Below are 7,714 nucleotides of genomic sequence, written 5' to 3'. Positions count from 1 at the left end.
TACTTTTATGATAATTCTTGTATTTATATCTGAGCATGATAATACAGATACATAAACTGGGACTGGTCATCCCATGGTCCATTGTTCTCTGCATTTTGACCAGTTGTGGGTTCTTATAATAGTATCTGTCTCCAGCAAAAAAGAAGATTCTTTGATAAGGTGTGAAATCTATCTTTGATAGGGTGTAGGTATAGGGGTAAATATTTATAATATAGTTGGTAACTGTACTGGTTTGGGAAATGGCAGTAATCTGTTCTCTAGATTCTATGGCCTCACCAGCCACAAGTAGTTAGCTGGATTTATGGAACAATTTCAGCAAAGTGACAGGATACACGGTCAACTAACAGTAACCATTCTATGCACAAACACTGAGAAAGAACCCATGTAACTCTCCCATTCACAACAGCCTCAAGGGACAAAATATCTAAGAATAACCCCAACTAAGAGAATGAGGGGCCTCTGCAATAAAAACTTTTAATTGCCAAAGGAAGACATTGAAAAAGATAGTAGAAAAATGGAAAGATCTCCCATGCTGGCAGATTCTTAGAATTAATATTGTGGAGATTGCCACTCTACCAAAAGCTGTTTACAGATTCAATGTACTCTCAATAAAAACACCACAACATTCTTCACAGGAATAGAAAAATAAAATAAAATATGGAACTGCAAAAGACCCCAAATAACCAAAGTAATATTAAGCAAAAAGAACACTCCTGAAGGGATTACCGTTTCAGATCTCAAGATATATCCCAGAGCTATAGTAATAAAAACAGACTGGCACTACCACAGAAACACACATGTAACCAATGAAACAAATAGAAACCCAAACACACATACTGGGTTTTGAATCTGTAGACAAATGATATTTTATTGTAAGGATTTTGTTATTAATAAATAAGATGCTCAAATATTCAAAAATATTTGATTAAAAGTAAAACTAACGGGGGCTAGAGAGATGGCTCAGCAGTTAAGAGCACTGATTGTTCTTCTATAGGACCCAGGTTCAAATCCCAGCATCCACATGGAAGCTCACAACTCTCTGTAACTCCAAGATCTGATTGACACCCTCACACATACATGCAGGCAAAATGACAATGTACATAAAAATGAATAAGTTTTTTAAAAAGCCTGAAACTGTCTCAGGAAAGGAGAAGAGCTAGGGTGTCTGTTTTCCAATGGGGAAAACCCGCTCTTAGAAATTACCTAAAGGCTTCCAGTGCCTCTGACTGTGACATAAGGTCAGGAAGGACCATCCTCCAGAGATGGATGTGACTTAGGACTGATTAGAAGAAAATGCCTCTCACAGGAAGCTGGATGAGAGGAGCTGATTATAGTGCACAGATAAGTGGAATCTATACACACGGGTATCAGGGAAGCCACTTGGGGTGTTTAAGGAGGTTGGAATACATATGTGACGTGCTTCCTTTTCCAGCCCTAGACTTCCTTGCTATGCAGAACCATTTGAACACTGAGTGAAGAAAAATGCATTGTATCTCTGGGTCAACACACTACCTCAGGAGTCCTCATTTTAGCACAAGAAATATGTTGACAACGAATGAACCTGTGTTTCTCAAATGCCACACAGAGCACAGCCAGTGAGCCTGCCAGAAAGCCAGCTCCATTTCCATGCACATGGAACCTTGCTAAGATATTTTTTTTTAAAAATCAGAGTTGAAAGAGAAATATTTCCAGCAACAATGTGCTGGGAAAGTAGGTTGCAAATTCTAGTGTTCTTTCCCCCTAGTTGAAGAATTAATTTTCCCTTCTTTTTGTTATGTATTTATACATGTGTGTATGAATGCATGTATTTTATCTATTTTACCAGCAGTCACTGAAGGCTTATGTTTAAATCCATGTTAGTTCTAAAATATTGAATAGGTTTTCATGAGATATTTTCAAGGGACTTAAAGGTCTAGTGAGAAACTCATCTAGATCTTGTCCAGCATGTGACTGAAGCCTCTATTTCAAGCAAAGCCCCCTCCTCTCAGTAATTACAGTCCTTTTTTTTTTCTGTCCGCTCCTAGCCTGGACTAACTCTTGGGACTCCAGCCTCATCATTCTTCTATTCGCGACTCTGCACAACTGTGAAACTATACAAAACTGCACAATAAATGCAATGCCTTTATAAAAAAAAGTCTGTTTCCATCTAGCTGAATGTGAAACATCTAGAAAATAAACACCTCCCGGGAAGCAGTGGGGCGGACAGCCATGTCTGAGATCAGGGTTTAGGCTCTCAGGTCACAAGTCTCAGTCACAGATTCTCCATTTTCACACCATATCTTGGAACCAGTCATAGGCAATAGACAATACATAGACAAGGGCATATGGCTGTATTCCAGTATGACTATGTATGAGCACACATTTGAATTTCATAATTTTCAGGCTTTACTCCATGATAATTTTCTTTTTATTCAGATTACTTTAAAATGAAAAAAGAAAGCTCCTAGCTAGTAGAGCATACAAAAACAAGCAGGCAATCTAAGGTCAAAGTTTGTTGACCCTCTTCATAGAAGCTCAGCAGAGAACATAATACGGAGAGATGCTCATAGGACCACTACAGAGAAGTTAACCATGGGTGTGGCCCCTGCCATAGAGTAAAGGCAGACAGAGTATGGTACCATTAGTCCTGTCCATTGGATGTCTCTAACCCATTCTCCTTTCCTACTCCCTTGTACTCAGTGTGGCCAGGCATACCACTAGCATGGGCGAGAGAGATGTAAGCAAAGACAGTATGTGGCCCTTCTAGATGAAAGCTAAAAAAGAAAAATGGAAAGATGAATATAATTTCCTATCTTCACCCCAAGTGTTATGATGGGCAACAAACTTACAATTGACCAGCGACACCGTAGGCCTGAGAAGGAATTAGAATTCTGTTACATTAAGTCACTGAGATTTGTGATGGTTTGTACATGGTTTAGCACAGCTTGTATTAAACACGATTGGCTAACCTCTCACTGTCATCAGAGAGTGCTAACAGTTGCTTAAAATGAAATATTTATACCCACTTCAGCAGGAGACAGCCATTTTGCCAACTAAAAATAGGTTGCCAAATATATCGTGAATTTATTGTCCTTGAGACTTTGACATACAATAAAAGCAGTATAGGGTTTTTTAATGCCGATGTTCAGTCTTGATAAAAATATTACAAAGCTGAATCTTTCATATTCAGCCCATAAGGAAGTTAAGTAATGTAATCTTTGAGAAGGACTGGCTTTTACGCACACACACTGTGCTTTTTATTTTAATTTTTCATACTTTTTTAATATCCAACCTTAAAATAACTGGAACCCAGGTAAATATTTATAAATGATACCTACTCTCATCAAAGTGATAATGAGATTCCCAGAAGATACTTTATGGGTAAAAATTCTGTTGTGTTCACATATTGAAAGGTTAGGGGAACTTGGGGGTGTGAATAATGCAAATACAGTATATTCGTGTATGAAATCTCCAAACAAAACAAAAAGTTATGCTATCCCTTAAAACTCAAGTCTATAGAGTAGCCAGTTGTCTTGGCTCATGGTTGTTACCTCAGACCTTGAGGAGCTGAAGCAGGAGGATCATGAGTTTCAGATCAGGCTGTTCTGCATAATGAAATGAGCCCCTCTCTCAACAAAACAAAACAGAACAGAAATTTAATCACATAAAACAGATGATATCCGTAAACATACATGTTTTGTATTATCTAATTAAGCCGACCATGCAGTGGGAACACTGTGTCTGTGCAACATTACATACAGAGACACAAGAATGAGTACTTTGAAAGCCATTACAGCAATGTAGGATTATAAATAATTATTGCTTTATTCCTTGGCTTTTTAATATTTTCCATTTTAACTAAAATAAACATGTATTACTCTTATTTGTATTAGGAAAGGGGAAATAATATAATTATATTTTAACTAAAAAAAGTTTTAAAGTCCATTTTAGTTATATTAGCTCATATAGACTTTGTAATAAAGAACTCACATATTTATTTGGTACATTTATGAAATTCACTTTGCAGTGTATAAACATCTTTATTTTGTTTAACTAAAATGAATAAATATATTTGCATTAAAGATTAAATTAAGATTTAAAATATATATAAAAATTTGTTTTAAGTAGTCCTGAGCCAGGTGTGATAGCACAAACTTTTAATCCCAGCATTCAGGAGGCAGAGGCAAGCTAGCCTGGTCTACATAGCAAGTTCTAGGCTGCCAGGGTTACACAGTGAGACCCTGTCTCAAAAAGGAAACAGGTGGTATTCCTTAATCAGAAAGCTTTCCATCTTCCTCATAGCACAATCTTCCTCCTTTTCTGTAAGCTATAAAGTATCTGAAAACACTCCTTGGCAGAGTAAATCTCCTTCATTGCTTCTCATTCTTACTTACAACCCCAAGTTAAGTTGCTGAATAAATTTGACCTTGTGCCCGAAACAGCTCACAGAGGAAAGAAGGGATCTTACCTTTTTCCTAGCCCTGACATCTATTAATTTAAGCCTTCTTGCTATTTAAGATGACTAGTACCATAACTCTTGCAAATGACTCTTTCCTGGAGATTTCCAAGATTTGTCACTTTTGCAGCACTCCATCCCCATAGCTGCCCCAGTACGTATGAGTGGCTCACCCATAATGCCTGCCCCCTGACCAGGCAGTTCTGGTTCCAGCATGCTGACTCCTTCCATTTGATGGAATAACCATCTGGGAAGTCCTCCCAGGCATTTGTTGGATCCTCTGCATTCAATTAGCCAAACAAACCCAAAAATCTTAGAAGAAAAGACATACATCACTTAACTTTCATTCCATTTGCCAGAACACTGGGAATGCCACCTTTCTGTACGTTCAGGTAAAGAAAGGCAAGGGAGAAACCCATGTGTGGCTCCTATTCATGCTACAGAGTCTAGTTTACCTTGGACTTTCTAGAAAGTATTCTCCATTCAGTTAATTTTACCCCTTCCAGGTTCTACAAATTGGTTTTGAATCACACCACCAAGGAGCTTTTCAAAATTCCCCAGCTCAAATGAGCTCATTCCTCCCTCCATAGTGCTGCTGCATGAAGCTCTATAACTCCCCTCAGAGTCTCACTTCCATCACAGGATAGCGTGTATATGTCCTCCACCAAAGAAAAGGGACAGAGTCGTGATCATCCATGGTGCCCAGCATTGTGTGATCACAAAGCATGAACTCAGCAAATGCTAATCATCTTCCAGACATTTTGAACCAACACTTGTGAATCATAGCAAAATAGAAGTGCCCCTGGTGTGTCACCAAAAAAACGGAGTTGGTTTTAGCTCTCCGGCTTAACAGATAATGTATAAAGGGCATTTACAAGATGGTTCAGAATGACCACTGATGAAGCACATGAGCTTTAAAACCTCTCTGGGGATTTCAGCTAAGAACCATAGAATCTCTCATAAGATTTCTTTTCTCTCTCATAATCCTGTCATATTTTGCAGATTTTTAAAACTTTCTGTGGGTATTTCTGTTTCTTGGAAACTCCACATACTGTTCAGTAAATCAACTTTTCTGCCCACGGGGTGTAAAAACAGCCTGTGTTTCAACTGCACTTCAGTTTTGTTGAGTTTGCAGGCAAATGGAAAGAAAAACAAAGAAACATCTCAAAAGTGAGAAGCATGGACCTCCCGTCCATCTTAAGCCGAGTGCTAACCTTCCTGCCTCAAGATGACAGCTTGAATTCTAGAACTATTAAACAGTGAGCTGAAATCCAAACACACAGTCTGGAAATGAAATCTCCTTGAGAAAGGACAGCTGTGTCCAGTTTTGACCACAATTCAAGCTTAAGAAAGTAAACACATCCAGCATGCTAGCTGGGGTTGTCAGCTTCAGGTTCTAGAATTTTCTCCCTCTGCCTTGAAAGGCTAACCTGCTCTAAGGGTGCATGGGATGTAAGTTGTGGCCTTGTCTTTAGGGATGATCCCTCAAGCAGGAAGTGACCATCACTTGTCAATAGTATCTCTAAACTGCTGGGGTCTTTGTGACTGCTGGTTCTCAGCACTTGGAGTGACTGTTGCCCACAACTGAGCATTAAGTAGAGAACAAGACAGAAAGACAGCCAACAGAGTCTAGACATTTATGGACCATACAAAGAAAGCATGTGAGCTTTAACAGGCTTTGGAAAGGGCCGAAGCCACGGGCCTGACCTCCAGTGCACTTTTCTCAACAGGCTACACATTTACAAATAAAAAAGATTCCAATACTACCTCCCTGTCAGTGATCCTGCTGATTAGCAGTTCGTGGAACAGTTTGAGAGAAAGAGAGACACCTGCTTGCAAGTCCCATCAGCTGTGGACTCCAATCATTCAGGATGTCCCAGCTGTGCCACCCTGGGCAAATTGTCTCCTAAAGTAGATTGCCCATATTCAAAATATCAATAGCAGCACCGCTTCATTACTTCGAGAATCAGAGGACATCACCATGAGCGAAGTAAACAAGAAAATTGCAGTAGTTGTTCCATGATTCCTAGGAATTCAGCCATTTCATGGAAGCTTTCCTCAGCACCCTCCTCCTCCTGCTTCTACAGTCTCAGTTCTGACTGCCAACAGACAGACAAACATTCTCACCAAAGCCTCTGTAGAAAAAAAGGCCCACGTAGAACACAAGGCTTGACAACATTGTTTTGGAATATGGAGACTTGAGACATTTTTGCTTGATTCTTTCTGTTGGCACATTCCAAATTTCCTATATAAACATATTAATTTTAAAAGTCTTAAATATTTTTGACTGGAAAAAATAATGACTATTCTACAATTAATGTGAGATCAGCAGGGTAGTTATTAAGCAGCTCTCTGCAGATTGCTGTGCATGAATCATGCAGCCACATACCTTGGATTCCATGGGAGAGCTATAATATGGACATCTATTCCATTTGTTTAAGTTAGTGTGGTGTATGTGGTTACAGTGTATTATTGTATCAGTTGTTTAATTTAGTCTGATATATACAGTTACTTTATAAATGTAAGTATATCCAGTTTCAGAAAATACACATGATCTGAGAGCTTAGACCATAAAAAAATTCTGGGTGTATTTTAAAAGTAATAAAACTAAACCATGTGGTGTCTGAACAGAGAGAAAGCTCATGAAGTAAGATGGTAAGTAGGGAAGCCATGCTGGGCACTGCAGCGGCCTTTTTAGTCAGAGAACACTTCCAGACCCAGTGGAGGACTTCATATTGATGGATACAAAAGATAACAGATGAGGGCACCTGAAAAAGAGAACAGAAACGGCTACAGTATTTCACTAGAAATGGAAGAGATGCAGGGGAGGCAGAGTCTAGAGAGCAGGAGTTCTGGAATCACAGCTGTGAGAATGCCCTGGGTTGCAGGATGACAACACAAAAAAAACGAAACAAAACAAACAAACAAAAACAAATGTGTGACTTGACCAACAAATTATACATAGTGACCTGTAACCACGCTAGTTTTCCTTACACTTTTTAACATTAAAAAACAAAAAACAAAAACAAAAACAAGAAAAAATGGACAGCTTATTTAAATAGCCCAGCAACACAAGAGAAAATACACAACTGTGTTAGCTCTTTATCACTATGACCAGAATTACTGACTAAAACAACTTACAGTGAGTAAAAAAACTCATTAAACTGGGTTTCAGGTAAGTCCTTGGCTCTGCTGATCCCATGGTAATATTATTAAACTTTGGAGTGATAGTCTGTATCCCAAGCCAAGGGATACACCCTTGGCTTACACCCTAAGTAA

This window comes from Grammomys surdaster, unplaced genomic scaffold (genome assembly GCF_004785775.1).
Source record: "Grammomys surdaster isolate TR1022 unplaced genomic scaffold, NIH_TR_1.0 225, whole genome shotgun sequence".
In the NCBI taxonomy this organism is placed as follows: domain Eukaryota; kingdom Metazoa; phylum Chordata; class Mammalia; order Rodentia; family Muridae; genus Grammomys; species Grammomys surdaster.
This window is presented reverse-complemented; position numbering follows the sequence as displayed.